We start from the raw sequence: 22,052 nt of genomic DNA, 5'->3' as shown, positions 1-22,052 counted from the left end.
CCAGTCAGTGTCGCCACCCTATGTCCGTATCCCAGTCAGTGTCGCCACCCTATGAGTCCGTATCCCAGTCAGTGTCGCCACCCTATGAGTCCGTATCCCAGTCAGTGTCGCCACCCTATGTCCGTATCCCAGTCAGTGTCGCCACCCTATGAGTCCGTATCCCAGTCAGTGTCGCCACCCTATGTCCGTATCCCAGTCAGTGTCGCCACCCTATGTCCGTATCCCAGTCAGTGTCGCCACCCTATGAGTCCATATCCCAGTCAGTGTCGCCACCCTATGTCCGTATCCCAGTCAGTGTCGCCACCCTATGTCCATATCCCAGTCAGTGTCGCCACCCTATGAGTCCATATCCCAGTCAGTGTCGCCACCCTATGTCCGTATCCCAGTCAGTGTCGCCACCCTATGAGTCCATATCCCAGTCAGTGTCGCCACCCTATGTCCGTATCCCAGTCAGTGTCGCCACCCTATGTCCGTATCCCAGTCAGTGTCGCCACCCTATGAGTCCGTATCCCAGTCAGTGTCGCCACCCTATGAGTCCGTATCCCAGTCAGTGTCGCCACCCTATGTCCGTATCCCAGTCAGTGTCGCCACCCTATGAGTCCGTATCCCAGTCAGTGTCGCCACCCTATGTCCGTATCCCAGTCAGTGTCGCCACCCTATAAGTCCATATCCCAGTCAGTGTCACCACCCTATGTCCGTATCCCAGTCAGTGTCACCACCCTATGTCCGTATCCCAGTCAGTGTCGCCACCCTATGACCGTATCCCAGTCAGTGTCGCCACCCTATGTCCGTATCCCAGTCAGTGTCGCCACCCTATGAGTCCATATCCCAGTCAGTGTCGCCACCCTATGTCCGTATCCCAGTCAGTGTCGCCACCCTATGTCCGTATCCCAGTCAGTGTCGCCACCCTATGAGTCCGTATCCCAGTCAGTGTCGCCACCCTATGAGTCCATATCCCAGTCAGTGTCGCCACCCTCTGTCCGTATCCCAGTCAGTGTCGCCACCCTATGACCGTATCCCAGTCAGTGTCGCCACCCTATGTCCGTATCCCAGTCAGTGTCGCCACCCTATGTCCGTATCCCAATCAGTGTCGCCACCCTATGACCGTATCCCAGTCAGTGTCACCACCCTATGTCCGTATCCCAGTCAGTGTCGCCACCCTATGAGTCCATATCCCAGTCAGTGTCGCCACCCTATGTCCGTATCCCAGTCAGTGTCGCCACCCTATAAGTCCATATCCCAGTCAGTGTCGCCACCCTATGTCCGTATCCCAGTCAGTGTCGCCACCCTATGTCCGTATCCCAGTCAGTGTCGCCACCCTATGACCGTATCCCAGTCAGTGTCGCCACCCTATGACCGTATCCCAGTCAGTGTCGCCACCCTATAAGTCCATATCCCAGTCAGTGTCGCCACCCTATGTCCGTATCCCAGTCAGTGTCGCCACCCTATGAGTCCGTATCCCAGTCAGTGTCGCCACCCTATGAGTCCGTATCCCAGTCAGTGTCGCCACCCTATGTCCGTATCCCAATCAGTGTCGCCACCCTATGACCGTATCCCAGTCAGTGTCACCACCCTATGTCCGTATCCCAGTCAGTGTCGCCACCCTATGAGTCCATATCCCAGTCAGTGTCGCCACCCTATGTCCGTATCCCAGTCAGTGTCGCCACCCTATAAGTCCATATCCCAGTCAGTGTCGCCACCCTATGTCCGTATCCCAGTCAGTGTCGCCACCCTATGTCCGTATCCCAGTCAGTGTCGCCACCCTATGACCGTATCCCAGTCAGTGTCGCCACCCTATGACCGTATCCCAGTCAGTGTCGCCACCCTATAAGTCCATATCCCAGTCAGTGTCGCCACCCTATGTCCGTATCCCAGTCAGTGTCGCCACCCTATGAGTCCGTATCCCAGTCAGTGTCGCCACCCTATGAGTCCGTATCCCAGTCAGTGTCGCCACCCTATGACCGTATCCCAGTCAGTGTCGCCACCCTGTGAGTCCATATCCCAGTCAGTGTCGCCACCCTATGTCCGTATCCCAGTCAGTGTCGCCACCCTATGAGTCCATATCCCAGTCAGTGTCGCCACCCTATGTCCGTATCCCAGTCAGTGTCGCCACCCTATGTCCGTATCCCAGTCAGTGTCGCCATCCTATGTCCGTATCCCAGTCAGTGTCGCCACCCTATGAGTCCGTATCCCAGTCAGTGTCGCCACCCGATGTCCGTATCCCAGTCAGTGTCGCCACCCTATGTCCGTATCCCAGTCAGTGTCGCCACCCTATGAGTCCATATCCCAGTCAGTGTCGCCACCCTATGTCCGTATCCCAGTCAGTGTCGCCACCCTATGAGTCCATATCCCAGTCAGTGTCGCCACCCTATGTCCGTATCCCAGTCAGTGTCGCCATCCTATGTCCGTATCCCAGTCAGTGTCGCCACCCTATGAGTCCGTATCCCAGTCAGTGTCGCCACCCGATGTCCGTATCCCAGTCAGTGTCGCCACCCTATGTCCGTATCCCAGTCAGTGTCGCCACCCTATGAGTCCATATCCCAGTCAGTGTCGCCACCCTATGTCCGTATCCCAGTCAGTGTCGCCACCCTATAAGTCCATATCCCAGTCAGTGTCGCCACCCTATGTCCGTATCCTAGTCAGTGTCGCCACCCTATGACCGTATCCCAGTCAGTGTCGCCACCCTATGTCCGTATCCCAGTCAGTGTCGCCACCCTATGTCCGTATCCCAGTCAGTGTCGCCACCCTATGACCGTATCCCAGTCAGTGTCGCCACCCTATGTCCGTATCCCAGTCAGTGTCGCCACCCTATGAGTCCATATCCCAGTCAGTGTCGCCATCCTATGTCCGTATCCCAGTCAGTGTCGCCACCCTATAAGTCCATATCCCAGTCAGTGTCGCCACCCTATGTCCGTATCCCAGTCAGTGTCGCCACCCTATGTCCGTATCCCAGTCAGTGTCGCCACCCTATGACCGTATCCCAGTCAGTGTCGCCACCCTATAAGTCCATATCCCAGTCAGTGTCGCCACCCTATGTCCGTATCCCAGTCAGTGTCGCCACCCTATGTCCGTATCCCAGTCAGTGTCGCCACCCGATGTCCGTATCCCAGTCAGTGTCGCCACTCTATAAGTCCATATCCCAGTCAGTGTCGCCACCCTATAAGTCCATATCCCAGTCAGCACTGAAATCTCCGGGGAGGAATTTTTTTTTCTTTTTTTTGGATTTTGAGTCTGGGCTTCATCAAAGTCTGAGATTATTTTTCAGTTTTTGCCATCAAGTGTGAAGATGTACGCATTGCTAATTGTTGCCAAGACTGCTGCCTGGACAGCTTGCAATCGTTGAAGGCACAATGAATTCCAAATTGTATTATGACATTTTAGGGGAGAATGTCAGGGTAGCAGCCAGTCACCTGAAGCTTAATAGAATTTGGATGATGCAACAAGACAATGATCCGAAACACAAGTAAATCAACAACAGGATGGTTTAAAAAGAAGAAAATTTGTGTTTTGGAATGGCCAAGACAGCTTCCAGACCTGAACCAAATTGAGATTTTCTGGCATGACCTGAAGAGGGCTATTCATGCAAGGTATCCCAGAAATATTGAATTAACTGAAACAGTTTTGTGTGCAGGAATGGTCTGGGAGGGATATACCTAGAAAGTACAGGCCAATCACCTTAGTGTCAGTGAAGACAAGGGATACTTACCTAGGACAAAAATTACAGGCTATTAAAAAGCACACAGCCTAGATTTGTTAAAGGCACATTGTGCTTGATTAATATCATTGAATGTTGTTGAGTTAATGGAGAGGGACGATGTTCTGCATATGGATTTACATAAGGTATCACCACAACAGAGGTATTAGCAAATTATAACCCAAAGGGCCGAGGTGCACTGGATATTAAATTGGTTAAAAGAGAAAAATAAAGCTAGTCATGAACAATTATTTTTCAGTTGGGAGGAAGTATACAATTTTGTTTCCAAAGTACATCATTGTTATTTGGAATGCACTTACTCTAAGGATAGTGAGAGTGCATTCATTGGGAATATTTGAACAAGAATTAGGCCAGTAAATAAAGAATCATAGGACATAAGTATGGATTAGTATTAACTGCCTATTTCTCCAAAAAGAACCAGACAGGCCTCTTGGGCCAAACCTTCTCATTCCAAGAAGCATCGTTCCTTGTCTTGTGCTGTCATCCTTTGGGGAGATTCATCATTAATAATTTTCACATTTAAGTAGACCCTTTTTCTCCATCCTTCTTCCTCTGCCTCAGTATTTAAACATAGCTATGCCTTAAACTTTTTGTAGGGGAGTTTGAGACTCTGGGCCTGAACTCGCTAGTTTAGAAGAGTGACAGAGGATCCCATTGAAAGCTTCCAAATGTTCAAAGGCCTAGATAGAGTGGACGTGGAAAGGATGTTTCTAATAGTGAGAGTCTAGGACCAGAGGGCACTGCCTCAGAATAGAACAGAGATGAGGAGGAATTTGTTTAGCCAGAGGGTAGCGAATCTATGGAATTCATTGCCATTGGTGGCTGTGGGTATATTTAAAGTGGAGGTTGATAGGTTCTTGATTAGTAAGGGTGTCAAAGATTACAGAGAGTACGTGGGAGAATGGGGTTGAGAGGGAAAACAAATCAGCATGATCAAATGACAGAGCAGACTTATTGGACTGAATGACCCGAATGCTGCTCCTATCTCTTACGGTCTCGGAGATGTGTTTGGAATTATGAAATTGAATGTTAACTCTGTCTTTTGCTTCACAGATGAGAATCTCATGGTAATCTGTGTTCTTTTTCTGAGTGTGAAACTTGCACATTGACATGCTATTTTATACTGTTTATGAGCTTGTCTCCTGCACTTTCAGGTTAGCAGACTGACTGGATGATGCTTACAGAAGCTAAGCGTTCAACCGTGTCCGGCTTTGGGATGATAGGTGTGTGGCTCACAGGGATTACAGATAGTTCATATGAACTTTGAGTGGCAGGATGTAACTTCTGAGACTTTCTTCACAACCTACCTTTTCAGAATCAGATTTATTATCACTGTCTCTGGCACGAGTCTGCAGCTTATTAAGCTGCTTTCTGTTGTGAGTAAACATCGAAATTCTGAACTAGGGGAATGACTTTTCAGAAAGCATCATGTGGCTGTGTCCAGCCTTTCTCCCCCAGTGACATTATTATAGTCATAGAAAACGTGCGTGTACGTGAATATTTTAATCTTCAAGTACAGGTTACACACGCAATAACTTGGTCATACTCAAGGGATAGTGCAGCCAAGTAGCAGATTGTGCTACTGCTGACAGCTCCAGCTACCCAGGTTCAAGCCTGAACTCTGGCACTGCCTGCACGCTTCCCTTCTGATGCTCAGTTTCCACTCACATCCCTGGTGGAATTGACTTGCTGATTGGCAAATAACCTCTTCCTCAATGTCAACAAGACAAAGGAGATGTTTATCAACTTCAGGAGAACTCACATCACTCACACCCCTCCTTACATCGGCAAGCAGTGGAAACTACGAGCAGTTACAAACTCCTGGGAATACCCACCTCGCACACTTGTGGTCCCAGAACACATCCTATACAGTCAGGAAAGCTCACCAATGCCTCTACTTTCTGAGGAGGCTGATGAGAGCTGGACTTTGCACATCTATACTCATGTCATTCTACAGATGCTCAGTAGAGAACATCCTGACAAGCTGCATCACTGCATGGTACGGAAATTAAACTGCGATGGACAAGAAGGTGCTACACTGGGAAGTCAAAACTGGCCAATGCATCACTGGCTCCACCCTATCCACCATCAAGGACATATATACAGAAAGGTACTGTAAAGGGCCAGTGACATCAGGACGGATCCCACCCACTCTGCTCATGAACGGTTTGTCCCACTCCCATCAGGAAGGAGGTTATGTAGCATCCACGCCAGGATCACCAGACTCAAAAACAGTTGCTTTCCCCAACCAGTAAGACTGATGAACACCTCCACCCACTAATCCACCACTCCACACACCCAAACAGCAATACTTTATCATTTCCTGTCAGTCACCTTATGTACAGACACTCCTGTGCCTAGCATCACTTTATGGCCATACAATCATCAATCTATGTACAGTATATAAGCTATCTTTTGAATTTATATTTATTGCGTTCTTTATCATATTGTGTTTTTTTTGTGCTGCATCAGATCCAGGGTAACAATTATTTCATCTCTTTTACACATTAAACAATCTTGAGTTTTGAAATTGGACACTAAATTGCTCCTGGTGCTCTGTGATACTGGATGCAGACTGGCAACTTGTGGAACTCCCTGTTGCCAGCCATTTTAATTCTCCTAATCCCCACACCAGCATGTCTGTCCACAGCTTCCTGTACTGCCAAGCTGAGGCTAGAGCAGAGGAAGAGCACCTCACATTCCACCTTAGTAGTCTTCAACTTGGTTGCATGAACACTGCTTTCTCTAACTTCGAGTAACCACTCTCCTCAGTCCCCTTTTATTTCTCTAATCTCACCGGCCCCATCACCCCATCTTTTTTCTCCTCACTGTCTTCCAATCGCCCACATGTTCCTCCAACCAGTCTCCCACTCCACCTACTTCCTTTTATTCTATGCTACACTATCCTATTAGATTCAATCTTCTTCCACCCTTTGTCACTTCTGCCTATCACCTCCCTGCTTCTTACATCATTTCCACTGTCACACCTCCCTCACCTGGATCCACCTGTCAGCTGCCTGCTCTTGCTCTGTACTGACTGTCTCCCCTCATTCTTTCCAGTCCTGATGAAAGGTCTTGATCTGAAACATTGACTGTCCATTTCCCTTCACAGGTGCTGCCTGACTTGTTGAATTGCTCCAGCTTTTTCTGTGTTACTCTAGATTCCATCACTTGCAGTCTTTGTGTCTCCGTATAAATTTATTGGTAGGTAAGGACTTGTTCATTTCAGTCCTGATGACAGTTGCTCCCCTTTTTTCTGCAGATTTGTGCATTGCATTTCTGCAGGTGTAGTCCATTTTGGATTTCAAGTGTCACAGACCCCGTGACGGGAATAAAGAACCAGCAGAGATGGAAAACACTTTGGAGTCACGTATTGCTATAAACTACTAATACTTATTAGTAACTACACAATACAGTAATATAAATGAAGATAAATCAAACAGGTTAGCAATGATTATATATATAAGTAAGTGTGAAATATATATGTATGAAAAACCAAGCTTCTTTAAGTCTAGGGGTAAAAAGATACAGTCTTATGATGTTGAGTAAAGTTCAGTTCAGTTCAGTTCGTGGTATTTAGTTGAGTAGTGATAGAGAGAGAGAGAGAGAGAGAGAGAGAGATAGAGATAGTTAGTTAGTTAGTTGAGTCCTCAGGTGAGCTGATGCCGTCGATCTTCTCATCGTCCTCCGAAATCCTTTACAAGTCACCGACTGTGACTTTAACCAGGGGGACCGGTCTTCTGTGGTGGAGCTATCACCCAGGCAAGGGTGGACACATAGACAACTCCCCACCAGTCAACCCCTTCTCCTCCGATGGAATAGCAATTTGGATTGATCTGCCTGATCGATCCTCCAAAACCCACTTTCTCTGCGGGCACATCAATGCTCATTCAGTGTCCAAACATGTGTCTGAGGTCTGTATCATCTGACCTCCTATTTATCTCACCATACTGGGTACCGCCTGTCATTCAAAGAGTCCCTCCCTCCTTTGTCTGTAAAGGAGTGCACAAGCAGGCAACAAGTCCTTGAAGAAATATCAACAATCTGCTTTTGGTCACCATAGCAGCCTTCGAGCTGCTCGGTGCTGTCTCCAACTCCAAACTCAGTAGAAATCCAAAGTAACTTCTAATGCCTTAAAGTGACAGTCCAACCGTTAATCTTCATCTCTCTCTCTCTTTTCAAAAGCAACATAGCGGTGGTAAATAACTCTGTCTCTCTCTCCTTCCCAAACAAACCATCAATGATAAATGTCTCTTTCTGTCTCTCTTCAAACAGTTAATAGGGGTGCTCCAGGATCCCCTCACACAAGAGATGAAATAGAATTTGTTCAGGTGACTGCCACTTTGCAGAAGCAAGATACTGGACAAAAGTGTTCCATACGCAGGAACGCCAACATTTGTCTTTAAAGACGTAAACACGAGGAATTCTGCAAACGCAGGAGATTCAAGCAACACACATCAAAGTTGCTGGTGAACGCAGCAGGCCAGGCAGCATCTCTAGGAAGAGGTACAGTCGACGTTTCGGGCCGAGACCCTTAGTCCTGACGAAGGGTCTCGGCCTGAAACGTCGACTGTACCTCTTCCTAGAGATGCTGCCTGACCTGCTGCTTTCACCAGCAACTTTGATGTGTGTTGCTTGCCTTTAAGGAAGCAAGTCTTGTTGCCAGGGGCGTATCTATGGAAAATAACACCTATGGCAAGCACTGAAATTGTGCCCCTGTCCAAACATCTGACACTCATCTTTTAGATAACTTTACCATAATATCAGCTCAAAAATACAAGTCAAGCTCGTTAATTTTTTAATTAACAAATTATGACACTACATGAAAATTATAACTGCACCTTCCTGGCTTTCACTGATGCAAATTGGTCTATGATGTGATCAAAGTCATTTTTTTCAGTTTCTTCTCTTTCTACACTCAGCAGAGCAAGATCACAGAGTCTGCCTTGACCCATGGAGACTCTCAAATACGAAAGTATTAGTTTTAACTTGCTGAATGATCTCTCACAGCTGGCGATGGAAACTACAGTGGTTAGCATTATCTGAATAGCAATGCGAAGATTGGGGAAGACGCTCTCATCTCCATACTGAACAATAAATTCAAGAAGCTCTTAAGATCTTGATATTTTCATGTTGACTGCCTTGATAGACATTCTGCAATCCAATATTTCTTCATATAGCTGCTGTCCATCAACATCAGAGCTGTACAATTCGCCCAAATGTTCACATTTCTTCTTTAAGTCGTTACTGTCGGCACCGTAACACAGTCCCTCGACATCAAGAAGGAACCCAAACTTGGCGTCAGTGTCGTGCAAATGAGTGAACCTTTCACCCATTTCTTTGTGAAGACAGTGGACTGTTCCCTTCATGACTGTTCCATTTCCTCCTTGTTGGTAGGAAAGGCTTCTCACTGTTCTGGAAATACTTTGAACCCAGCTTTATTATTTCTGTTCTCAACACGTCAGGCAGAATTGCTTTTCCAGTGTCCTTGTCGAACTTCAGAAGTCCAGTGTCATGCTGTTCAATCACTTCTGGTATGAGAGTTCGAGGCTCTTTGACACCATCCAGTTCACTAGGTTCAGTGTCGTCAGGTTCAATCTCGTCAGGTAAAATCTCGTCAATAAACTCAACACCACCACCACCATCGTCTTCCCCTCCTGTCATGTCCACGTTCTCTGTGGCAGCCCCACTCTTAATCTCGTCATACTCGGATTTATCTGACTTGACTTCCTCCTCAGTTTTGATGCATTGGTATTTGATCCACCTTCAGATTCTAACAAACTTGTAGCAGGTGCAGGCAACTCCATGGAACGTGTCGAACTACTTGTTCCGGGCTTTTCAAAGAAGGGCATGAAGAACCTCGACTTCTTGGCTTCCTCCGCCTCCAACTTTCGTTTCTTCCATTTTTCAGCTCCACTTTCCTTCTTCTTCGACAAGAAACGTTTCATGGTCTTCTTACACAATGCTCTGAAATAAGGCCATCCTAGAGCTTCTCACCCATGATAATCAAAGACAGATCGTACATCTGAAGAAACTTCTTTTTTCACTATCCGAGGATGGCTTGTCTGACTTTAATAGAAACTGCTCAGTGGCGCCCCCCCCCTTCAAGTGGCACCCAGGGCACTTGCCACACCTGCCATACCTTAGATACGCCACTGTTTGTTGCTTCTACGATTGTAGAAGATGGGTCTTGAAGGGAAAGCAGAAGACTTTAAATGAGTTGGCTAATTGTTATCTAATTGATTAATCAACTAATTAATAGCAGCAAATGTTTAAAAAAGGGTTAAGCAGAGTGGCCATTGTGACAGTAAGCCAATGTGAGAATTGGGAACTAAGGCTTTGGTAAGGAGCAGGTAGGAACAGGTAACATTTTGTTTTCCTGTGCCTCCTTAGCACTTAACCATGTCTAGCCAGGATGCTAGTTAGGATAGTGGAATGCTCCTGCTGCAAGACGTGGAAAATCAAGGAACCTCGTGGTCTCCCTGATGAGTACATCTGTGGGAAATCCACCCAGGTACAGCTCATGGTAAACCAAGTCAGGGAAATGGAACTGGATTTGATGTACGTATTCAAGATCATCAAAATGCTGAGAACATCATAGATGAGACATTTGCTGGGGTGGTCACACCCAAAGTGCAATCTTCAGATAAATAGATGACCACCAGGAACAGTAAGGCAAGTCAGCTGACAGATTAGGGCTCCCCTGTGGCTATTCCCTTCATTGATACTGTAAGTATACCTGTTTTGATTCTACTAGGGGTATGATCCTTTAGAGACTGGTAGCTGTGGTCAGGTCTCTGGCACTGTTATTTGCTCTGAAGGAAAGGATGCAGTTAGACAGGGCATAGTGATAGTTAGGGAGATACCGTGGCATCAGAAGAGACACCAGGATGGTGTGCTGTCTTCTGGATACCAGGCTCAAGGATGTCTCTGAATAGTTGCACAACATTCTCAAGGGGAGGTGAACAGCCAGAGATTGTTGTACACATTGGTACAAATGATATAAGGATGAGGTCATGCAGAATGAATGTATGGAGATGGGTATGATGTTAAGAAGCAAGGCCTTGAGAGTTGTGATATCTACATTTTGTCAGTGTTACATACTAGCAAAGTCAGAAGTAGAAGCTGCCCTCTTCTCAAGTCCATCACCTTACTGGGGTTTACACCACTGAGTGCAGCTTGTCAGAATCCTCTGTCCTGGGGCAGTCTTTCAAGTTGCCCTGCTTGGTCTGGCGGGCGGAGCGTAGATGCTCCATGAAGCGGTCTCCCAGTCTACATCAGGTCTCACCGACATACAGGAGCCCGCACCAGGAGCACCGAACACCATAAATGACCCCAACAGACTCACAGGTGAAGTGTCGCCTCACCTGGAAGGACTGTGTAGGGTCCTGGGTGGTAGTGAGGGAGGAGATATAGAGGCAGGTGTAGCACTTGTTCTGCTTGCAAGGATAAGTGCCAGGAGGGAGATCAGTGGGGAGGGACAAATAGGCAAAGGTGTCACCTAGGGAGCGATCTCTGTGGAAAGCAGAAAGTGGGGGGGGAGCGAGAGGGAAAGATGTGCTAGGTGGTGGGGTCCAGTTGGATGTGGCAGAAGTTTTGGAGAATGATGTGCTGGATGCGGAGGCTGGTGAGGTGGTAGGTGAGGGTAAGAATTATCCTATCCTTGGTAGGGTGGCAGGAGGATGAGGTAACAGCAGACGTGCGTGAAATGGAGAGATGTGGTTGAGGGTAGCGTTGATGGTGGAGAAAGGGAAACCCCTTTCTTTGAAAAAGGAGAACATCTTCATTCTAGAATGAAAGGCCTCATGCTGACAGTAGACATGGAGGAGACAGGGGAATTGAGGGAAGGGCATGGTGCTTTTACAAGTAGCAGAGTGGGACAGGGTATAGTCCCGGTAGCTGTGAGAGTCCGTTGGTTTATAATAGGCATCGGTGGATAAGCTGTCTCCGGATACAGAGACAGAAAGATCGAGAAAGGAAAGGGAAGTGTTGGAAATGGACCAGGTAAGTTTAAGGGCATGGTGGAAGTTGGAGGCAAAGTGGATGAAGTTGACGAGTTCAGTATGGGTGTAGGAAGCAGCACCAATGCAGTTGTCAATGTAGCATAGGAAAAGTGCAGGATGGTCACCAGTGTAGGGTTGCAACATAGACTGTTCCACGTAGCCGACAAACAGGCAGGCATAGCTGGGACCCATGTGAGTGCCCATGGCTACCCCTTTTGTTTGGCGGAGAAATTACTTAGAGGGAGGAAAGTGGTGGTGGAGGGGAACTGATTGGGTCTGGTGTCCAGAAAAAAACTGGAGAGCTATGAGGCCTTCCTGGTGGGGGATGGAGGTGTGTAGGGACTGGACATCCATAGTGAAAATGAGATGATGGGGACCAGGGAACTTGAAATCCTTGAGAAGATCAAGAGCGTTTGAGTTGACACGGATGTAGGTAGGAAGGGACTAAACCAGGGATGATAAAACAGAGTCAAGGTATGCAGATATGAGTTCAGTGGGGCAGGACCAAGCAGAAACAATGGGTCTACCTGGACAAGCAGGTTTGTGGATCTTGGGTAGGAGATTGAAACGGGACGTATGGGATGCCAGAACTATGAGGTTGATGACAGTGGATGAGAGATCCCCAGAGTCAATAAGGTTGGTGATTTTGTGGGAGACAATGGCCTAGTGTTCCTTAGTGGGGTTCTGTTCAAGGGGTAAGTAAGGGGAGGTAGCTGAGAGTTGATGCTGGGCCTCAGAAAGGTAGAGGTCAGTCCGTCAGACTACTATAGCACCCCCTTAATTGTGGGTTTGATAGTGAGGTTAGGATTAGTGTGGAGGGAGTGGAGAGTATTATGTTCAGAAGGTTGGGATCGGGGAGAAGAGTATAAGTTACAATGAAAATAGGTAGTGCAAAGAGGAAGAGCAATGGTGGTAGTCATGATTTCATGGACTGTTCATAAATCTGATAGCAGAGGGGAAGAAGCTGTTAGAAAGATAGAAAACCTACAAAGTTGTGCTGAACATATCACTACCTTAGAAATTACTAGGCTTACCTAGAGCCCTCTATTTTTCTAAGCTCCATGTACCTATTCAAAAGTCTCTTAAAAGACCCTATCGTATCCGCCTCCACCACCATTGCAGGCAGCCCATTCCATGCACTCACCACTCTCTGCATAAAAAACTTACCCCTGACATCTCCTCTGTACCTACTCCCCACCTGGCACTCAGCTCTCACCTATGGCTCCCCGTAGCTGTTTGCATGCGACAGCGGCCACACCCCGGGCAATGGCTTTGACAAGCTGGCTAAACCAGGTGAGGGTAGCCGACGGGTCTCAAACCCTCGGTGAGATAGGGAGTTGTCTATCCCAGCATGTGAAGACAGACTCCGGCGGATTGAGCGGACGAGACCCATGGAAGGACCAACGGTCGAGAAGGCGGTCTCTGCAAGCGTCGTGGAATGTGTAGAACAGGACAAGACACAGAAGACGTCCTGGTCATCCACTGCGCCTAGTCCCATCTCCAGCTGTCTGGACTCTGTCTTGCCACTGGATCCAGATGGGAATTGGGAAGAGAGAGTGAGGCTGACGCTGCGCAACTCTCCCTCACTTAAATCCAAATCACGCGCTAGTCTCGACACCATCAATAATGGTGTCGAGGTCCTCATTGATGTACGATGGACGAACAACAACAACCTACTCCCCGGCACCTTAAACCTGTCTCTGTCATGGTCCAGTCAGTGAGGTCCGTATTCTGGTTTGGGGTCCGGTCCATGGACTCAGGACTCCGGGTCTTCCTGCTGTCCCTTGTTTTGGTTGAGTTAATCATAGGCACCTGATTCCCATCTTGGGGCTTGGAATATAAGTAGCCTTGGGGTTGAGTGTAAACTGCTGGTTTGTCTTGTCAAGATTCCCTGGGAGCAACCTGCTAGTGGAAGGCTGGAGCAGCCATCTTTAGGCCACGTTAGAGAACCATCACTTCATGGAGCCTTGCTGTCGGTAGTCAGAGCTGTCTTTGCAGTATGGATTCTGCCGTTTCCCGGGCCAGTTGAGTGGCCATCAGCCACTCTGAGCTAGGTAGGGATCCGGCTGTTTCCATAGCCAGCCGAGGTCGCTGAAAATAACTGCAACTCGGAACTACGCCGAAGCAGAGATGGAACTGTCTGTCTGTCCTCGCCTCCATGGGGTAAGTCAGGCCATTCTGCCATTGCCCTGCGAGGGGATCTGTCTTGTCTTGTCCTCGCCTCCATGGGGTAAGTCAGGCCATTCTGCCATTGCCCTGCAAGGGGATCTGTCTTGTCTTGTCCTCGCCTCCGTGGGGTAAGTCAGGCCATTCTGCCATTGCCTTGCGGGGGGATCTGTCTTGTCCTCGCCTCCGTGGGGTAAGTCAAGCTGTTCTGTCATTGCCCTGCAGGGGGTCTTGTCTTGTCTTTGCCTCTGTTGGGTAAGTCTGGCCGTTCTGCCGTTACCCGATGGATGGACCTGTCCCACCTTGGTGTGGAGATAAAGTTGAGTCCCGGCTTGTCTAAGTCCCAGCTCTATGTCTATGTACTGTCCTGTCTCATGTTGGCATCGTGTTAAAGATGAGTTTCGGCTTTTCAAAGGATAAGTCCTGGTTCTATGTTGATGTACAGTTCCCAGTCTGTCTCTGAGCTCCAGCCTCCAAGTTATCAGCCTCTGCATTCCAAGACTCAAGACGCCAGCCTGCAGCCTGCAGCCTCGAGAGCCAAGACCCCAGCCTGTCTCCAAGTTCAAGAGCCAAGACCCTATCCTCAAGCCTCAAGAGCCAAAACCCCAGCCATGTCCTGTCCGGTAGCCATGTCATGTCCTTGCCTAGTTCTGGGGTTCGAGCCTAAGGCAAGACCCAGGTCCTGGGTCCTTGTACAGTCTCTGGCTCGGAGTCCAAGCCCGGGCTCCTAGTTCACAGTTCCTTGTCTGTGTTCCCTGTGTCTAGTCCATGTCCTAGCCCTAGTCTGCATTCTTGTCCCTGCTCCTTGTCTGTATCCTGTCACGTCCCTACTCTAGTCAAGTCCTGTTCCTTGTACTTCAGTGTCTGTGTCTTGTATTTGGGTCCGCTATCAACGCCCCCTGTTATGACAGAGTCCTCTTGTGGCAACCATTTCAGCCCTGGGAAAAAGCCTCTGACTATCCACACGATCAATGCCTCTCATCTGTTCCTAAAGCATTTAGGATTGATGGCAGGAATGAGAAGAGGGGATATCCTGGATAGGGAGGGTCCTTGATGGAGGGGAAAGTTGTGCCTGTGATGGAGCTGGCTGGGAATGCAGCCACTTCTAATGCTGGGCATCGGATCCTCTGGAACAAGACGGAAGGCTCTCCATGGTACATCTGTAGAAATTTGCTGGAGTCTTTGGTGACATACCGAATCTACTGCAACTCCTAAAGAAGCATTGATCCTGGTGTGCTTTCTTCATGACTGCTTCAATGTGTTGGGCCCAACATAGCTCCTATAAGATGTTGACATGCAGGAACTTGAAGCTGCTCACCCTTTCCACCTCAGTTGTGTTCTCCCAATTTCCTCTTCCTGAGGTCCACAATCAAATCCTTGGTCTTGCTGATGTTGAGTACAAGATTGTTTTTGCAACACCACTCGGCCAGCCTTTCTTGCTCCTGTGTGCCTTTTCATTGCCATCTGGGGATCTGCAAACTACAGTGGTGTCATTGGTGAATTTACCAGTCATCTTCGGACACACCGCATCCAGCCTCAGAGTGACTAATGGTGTCGAGGTCTTCATCGACGACGATGCACAAGCCACCACAGATGGTGTTTGAGCTGTGCCTAGCCACACAGTCATGAGCGTAGGGAAAGTGGAGCAATGGGCCAAGCATGCATTCTTGAGGTATGGATGTGTTGATTATCAACAAAGAGGAGATGTTATTATCAATCCACAGTAACTGATCTCCCAATGAGCAAGTTAAGGATCCAGTTGCAGAGGGGGGTACAGAGGGGGGTACAGAGGGAGGTACAGAAGGAGGTACAGAGGTCCAGGTTTTGAAGCTTGTTGATTAATACTGTGGATGGTGATGTAATCAATAAACAGCAGCCTGACGTAGGTATTGGTGTTGTCCAGATGATCCAAGGCCAAGTGGGGAGCTAGTGAGACTGCATCTGCTGTGGACCTATTGTGGTGATAGGCAAACTGCACATGGTCCAGGTCCTTGGTCAGGCAGAAGTTGATTCGAGCCATGACCAATCTCTCAAAGCACTTAATCACAGTAGATGTCAGAGGAGTTAGACAGTATACAGCAGAGGATGATTGGATCAGCCTGTTTGAAGGGAAATAAATGAATAGTAAGTAGGAGGCTTTTAAGAGTGCGATATTCAGAGTCCAGGAACAGTATGGGCGAGGATAAACCTGTCAAATTTAGGGAGCCTTGATGGATGAGGAGATACTGATATCAGATCAAGAAAAAGAAAAAATACTCTGGGTTTAAGAGGTCGGGGATGAATCTCTTGGTGGCTATAAAATCTAAGAATACACAAGTGGGAAATCAGAAGGACAACAAGAGGGTGTGACATCGATCTGGCAAATAAGGTTAAGGAAAACCCCTGAAGGTTCTATAACTATGCTGATGTGGTAAACCATATATCTGTTGTAACTGTGTTAACTGTCTGGACACGCCCCTCTGCTGACTGCCCCTGTGGCTGCTCCCACAGACCCCTGAATGAAGGTGATTTCGCCTTGCCCCTCCCCCTCAGTCCAGGGGCAGACGCTCACCATGGAGGTCGTATTGTACAGTGAATAAAAGCCTTTCAGTATTTACACTACTTCAGTCTTTTGGAATTATTGAAGGTGCTTCAATTTTATTCGCTGTAAATTTTAAAGCATGGTACATTCTCTGAGACCCGACAGGTTAGACCTTGACCGGCAAATGCCAGAAGCTGGAAACACTTTCGAACTCTGGCTGGCCTGCTTCGAAACATATCTAGAGGAGATTAAAGCGACCGACCCCGTAACGAAGCGCAGAGTTCTACTCTCCAGGGTCAGTCCACGGGTCTATTCGCTGATCAGAGACCAGCCAAGCTACGACGGCGCAATGAATGCCCTCAAAGGACAATACCTGCGGCCGATAAATACCGTCTATTCATGACATCGTTTAGCGACTCGAAACCAGCGGCCTGGGGAATCAAGTGCTGAGTTTGTCCGGACGCTACAGATGCTCGTGCGAGCCTGCAATTGCCAAGAACTGACAGCAGTACAGCATGCAGAGCTCCTAGTGAGAGACGCCTTCGTCACAGGGACCAGGTCAGTGTATGTGCGCCAGCGGCTGTTGGAAAAAAACGATCTTTCCTTAAGTTCGGCAATCGAGCTGGCTGACATGTTGGAGGCTGCTCTGCGTAACTCCAAGGCTCTCCAGACATGTGATCCCCCGATGGCCTAGTGGGCGCCGCAGACCCCTCAACCCGCCGGCGAATCGACCACGGCTGCTGCCAGTTGCGAGTCTGTGAAGTGCTACTTCTGCGGACTGGAGAAGCACTCCCGGAAATGTCTGGCCCGAGAAGCTACCTGCTCCAGCTGCGGAAAGAAGGGCCACTTCGCCAAGGTCTGTAAGTCCAAACCGCGAGCGGGTTCGAGCAGCGCCGTGTGCGAGACATGGGGGTCGCCATCCTGCCTGCCACCATCTTCCCTGCACGCCGCCACAACATGCGAGACATGGGGGTCGCCATCTTCCCTGCATGCCGCCACCACGTGTGAGACATGGGGGCAGGCATCTTGGTCGGTGCCCCCTCCCACCGCCTACGACCAACGGGTGCTCACGGGCCACCCCACCGCGCCGGACCAAGACAGCGACCCACCCTGGCTTCCGTGACCCTCGACCAAAGCGCTCCCCACCAGCTCGCAAGGTCAATGATGGACATCCTGGTGGAGGGGCGCAGGACAAGCTGCCTGTTTGACACAGGCAGCACGGAGAGTTTTATCCACCCGGACACGGTGCAGCATTGTGGACTCATGATACGGCCAGTAAGTCGGAGGGTCACCATGGCCTCCGGGTCGCATACAACAGACATCTGGGGGGGCTGTGTAGCGACGCTAGTGGTGCAGGGCACAGAATATCGAGACTTTACGTTACTGGTCTTGCCTCAACTGTGTGCCCCTGTGCTGTTGGGGCTCGACTTCCAGAGCCACCTGAAGAGCGTGACAATGGAGTATGATGGGCCCCTCCCATCAATTACTGTCATAAATCCCCTGTTTTGTAGAGATATGTCACGTACCCCGCTACTGACCACACACACACACCGACCCGCGCATCCCACCCAACACCATGCCAACTACCACACTACCGACACCACTTGCGGCCTCTCCACCCTCAAGATCCCTCCCCCACCACTGTTCGCCAACCTGACCCCCGACTGTAAACCTGTGGCAACTAAAAGCAGGAGGGACAGCGCGGGGGACAGAGCCTTCATTAAGTCGGAGGTGCAGCGGCTGCTCAGGGAGGGGGTCAGTGAGGCAAGCACAAGCCCTTGGAGGGCGCAGGTGGTGGTTGTTCGGAACGGGGAGAAGAATAGGATGGTCGTGGACTATAGCCAGACCATCAATAGGTTCACACAGCTCGACGCGTACCCTCTACCCCGCATCGCAGATATGGTCAATCAGATAGCACAGTACAAGGTGTACTCGACCACAGACCTAAAATCCGCTTACCATCAGCTCCCCATCCGCCGGGAGGACCGCCCTTACACCGCCTTCGAGGCGGATGGCAGGCTTTATCACTTCCTGCGCGTCCCCTTTGGTGTCACGAATGGTGTATCTGTCTTCCAGAGGGCAATGGACCAGATGATGGACCAGTGCCAACTGAAGGCCACGTTCTCATATGTGGATAACATCACCATCTGCAGTCAGGACTGGCAGGATCATGACAACAACCTCCAAAAATTTTTCCAAGTGGCCAAAGCTTTCAATCTCACCTATAATAAGGACAAGTGTGTGTTCGGAACCACCAAACTTGCTATCCTTGGGTGTGTCGAGGAGAATGGAGTCATTGGCCCTGACCCCGACCGTATGTGCCCCCTGTTGGGACTCCCTCTTCCCAACACCCTCAGAGCCCTCAAAAGGTGCCTGGGCTTCTTTTCATATTACGCCCAATGGGTCTCTAACTATGCAGACAAGGCCCGTCCCTTGGTCAAGTCTAACACAATCTCCTCTCAGCCGAGGCCCGTGCGGCCTTCAGCCGCATAAAAGGGGACATTGCCAAAGCAGCAATGCATGCAGTGGACAAGGCCATCCCCTTCCAAGTAGAGAGTGACGCCTCCGACTTTGAACTGGCTGCTACCCTCAACCAGGCAGGAAGACCAGTGGCGTTCTTCTCCCGTACCCTTCAAGGCCCTGAAATTCGGCACTCCACGGTGGAGAAAGAGGCCCAGGCCATAGTGGAAGCTGTTAGGCACTGGAGGCACTATCTCGCCGGCAAAAAGTTCACCCTGCTGACTGACCAGCGCTCAGTCGCATTCATGTTTAATAACCAACAGCGGGGAAAAATCAAAATTGATAAAATTCTGAGGTGGAGAATCAAACTCTCCACCTTCAACTATGACATCATGTACAGGCCTGGGAAGCTCAACGAGCCCTCCAATGCCCTATCCCGGGGAACATGTGCCAGCGCGCAGATCGACCGGCTATACGCTCTACATGTAGATCTTTGCCACCCGGGGGTCACCCAGCTTTTCCACTTCGTGGAAGTCTGGAACCTGCCTTACTCCCTTGAGGAGATCAGGATGATGACCAGGGACTGCCAAGTCTGCGCAGAGTGCAAACCGCACTTCTACCGACCCGAAAAGGCACCACTTATCAAGGCCACTGAGCGTTGACTTTAAAGGCCCCCTTCCCTCCACCGACCGCAATGTGTACTTTCTTAACATTATCGACGAGTACTCGCGGTTCCCCTTCGCCATCCCCTGCCCCGACACCACTACCACGTCAGTTATAAAAGCCCTGCGCAAGCTCTTCACTCTGTTCAGATACCTATGCTATATCCACAGTGACAGAGGGTCCTCGTTTATGAGTGACGAGCTGTGCCAATATCTACTGGCTAGGGGAATTGCAACCAGTAGGACCACGAGCTATAATCCCCGGGGGAATGAACAGGTAGAGAAGGAGAATGCCACGGTGTGGAAAGCCACACTCTTAGCCCTCAGGTCAAAGGGACTGCCGGTCTCCCGCTGGCAGGAGGTCCTTCCCGAGGCACTCCACTCCATCCGCTCCCTGTTATGCACGGCCACCAATGCCACCCCCCATGAGCGGCTCTTTTCTTTTCCCAGAAAATCGACCACTGGAACCACCCTACCAACTTGGCTGATGTTCCCAGGGCCAGTGCTGCTTCGGAAACATGCGAGGAGCAATAAATACTCCCCGATGGTCGAGAGGGTTCACTTACTTCATGTGAACCCCCAGTATGCCTACGTGGTTTTACCTGATGGGCGGGAGGACACGGTCTCCATCCGCAACCTGGCACCCACAGGAGCACTGGGCCTCTACCGTGAACACTCCACGGTGACTATTAACCCCGTACCCACCAATGTATGTACCTACAAGACACCGCACACTCTAAGCCCTACACAGACGCCACACAACACTACCACACCAGGCACGACGCACACGCACGAGGGATTACCAACGCCTAACATGCTGACACCTCAAGTCAGGCCGGAGCCAGCACAACCGCCATCGCCGGTGCTACGTAGATCACAGCGACGGACTCGACCGCCTGATAGACTTGACCTGTAAATATACTTGTTTTAAATATTGTCAGTCACTTCACCCCGCGGGACTCTTTTTAAAAAAGGGAGGGGTGAATGTGGTAAACCATACATATGTTGTAACTGGGTTAACTGTCTGGACACACCCCTCTGCTGACTGCCCCTGTGGCTGCTCCCACAGACCCCTGAATAAAGGTGATTTTGCCTTGCCCCTCCCCCTCAGTCCAGGGGCAGACGCTCACCATGGAGGTCATATTGTACAGTGAATAAAAGCCTTTTGGTATTTACCCTACTTCAGTCTTTTGGAATTATTGAAGGTGCTTCAGCTGAGAAGAAAAGGGTCCCCTTAGACATCAGCAGGGCTTAAGTCTCAAGCAGCAGGAGATGGGTAGGATTTTTAACAAATCTTTCTCCTTGTGTTTATTTGGTGTTTGCATGCTTAACCACAGTTGCTCAAGAGATGAGGGAAACAAGTTTGGGAGAACATTTATAGTACCTTGTGGTAATTGCAGCATTAAGGTGGATAACTCCCCAAAGCCTGACCGAGTGTATTCTAGGACTTTTGTGGGAAGTTCAAGAAGGAATTGCTGAGGCCCTTGTGGAGATATTTGCTTCATCATTAGCCATCGGTAAAGCTGAAGACTGGAATGTAGCTAAGATTGTTCCATTGTTTAAGAACGGACAAGCCTGACATCAGTGGCAGGGAAGTTACTAGAGGAATCCCACCTCTCCCAGAATTTCTGGGAGTCTCCCGCATATCGATAGTGGCTCCCTGATACCCGGAAATTATATACAATATCCAGGAAATAGATTTTTTGGAGAGGGAGAGCGAGCATCCTGATTGGTCTCTCTTTGTGCTAAGAGTGGTCCCCAACCACCGGGCCGCGAGGGAACGATATGATTTGGCGATATGAAATGATATGAGTCAGCTGCACCTTTCCTCATTCCCTGTCACGCACTGTTGAATCTTAACGCATGCAAGGTCATCAGTGACCCAAGACGTGCAAAGGAATGGGTCCGTGACCCATTTGTGAATGTCCCTGGTGAATCATCCATGTCAGTGCGGGAAAAAGATCAACTCCTCGAGCTTGCAAATGACGGCGGGCTGAAAAGTATGTTTGACATAACATCTCTGCCGGCATTCTGGATCAAAGACAAGGCTGAATATCCTGAGATAGCCACGAAAGCACTGAAAGCATTGCTTCCATTTCCAACGTATCTCTGCGAAACGGAGTTTTCTGCAATGAATGCAACGAAAACTAAATCGTGGAATAGACTGGACATAAGGAACTCCCTTCGAGTATCGATGTCTCCCATCACCCCTCGATGGGACCGTGTTGTTACAGGAAAACAAGCCCAAGGCTCCCACTGATTCAGCAATATTAGTGTGTTGCAATGATTTTATATGTTCATACGAGGAAAATATGCGCTGTGTGTTTAATATCCAAATGTTACTTAAAATGTTATGATGCTATTGACTTATAAGTGACTTATAATCCAGTTGTCCTCAACCTCCGGGCCGCGAAGAATACAGCGGTGGCCAGAATGCACCCAACACAACTTTAAGAAAAAAGCCGAAATAAACAAACTAATTAATTAGGAGACGACGCAATCGGCAATTGTCTCTGATCTGGGCG

The sequence above is a fragment of the Mobula birostris genome, chromosome 4 (assembly GCF_030028105.1).
Source record: "Mobula birostris isolate sMobBir1 chromosome 4, sMobBir1.hap1, whole genome shotgun sequence".
NCBI lineage: Eukaryota > Metazoa > Chordata > Chondrichthyes > Myliobatiformes > Myliobatidae > Mobula > Mobula birostris.
This window is presented reverse-complemented; position numbering follows the sequence as displayed.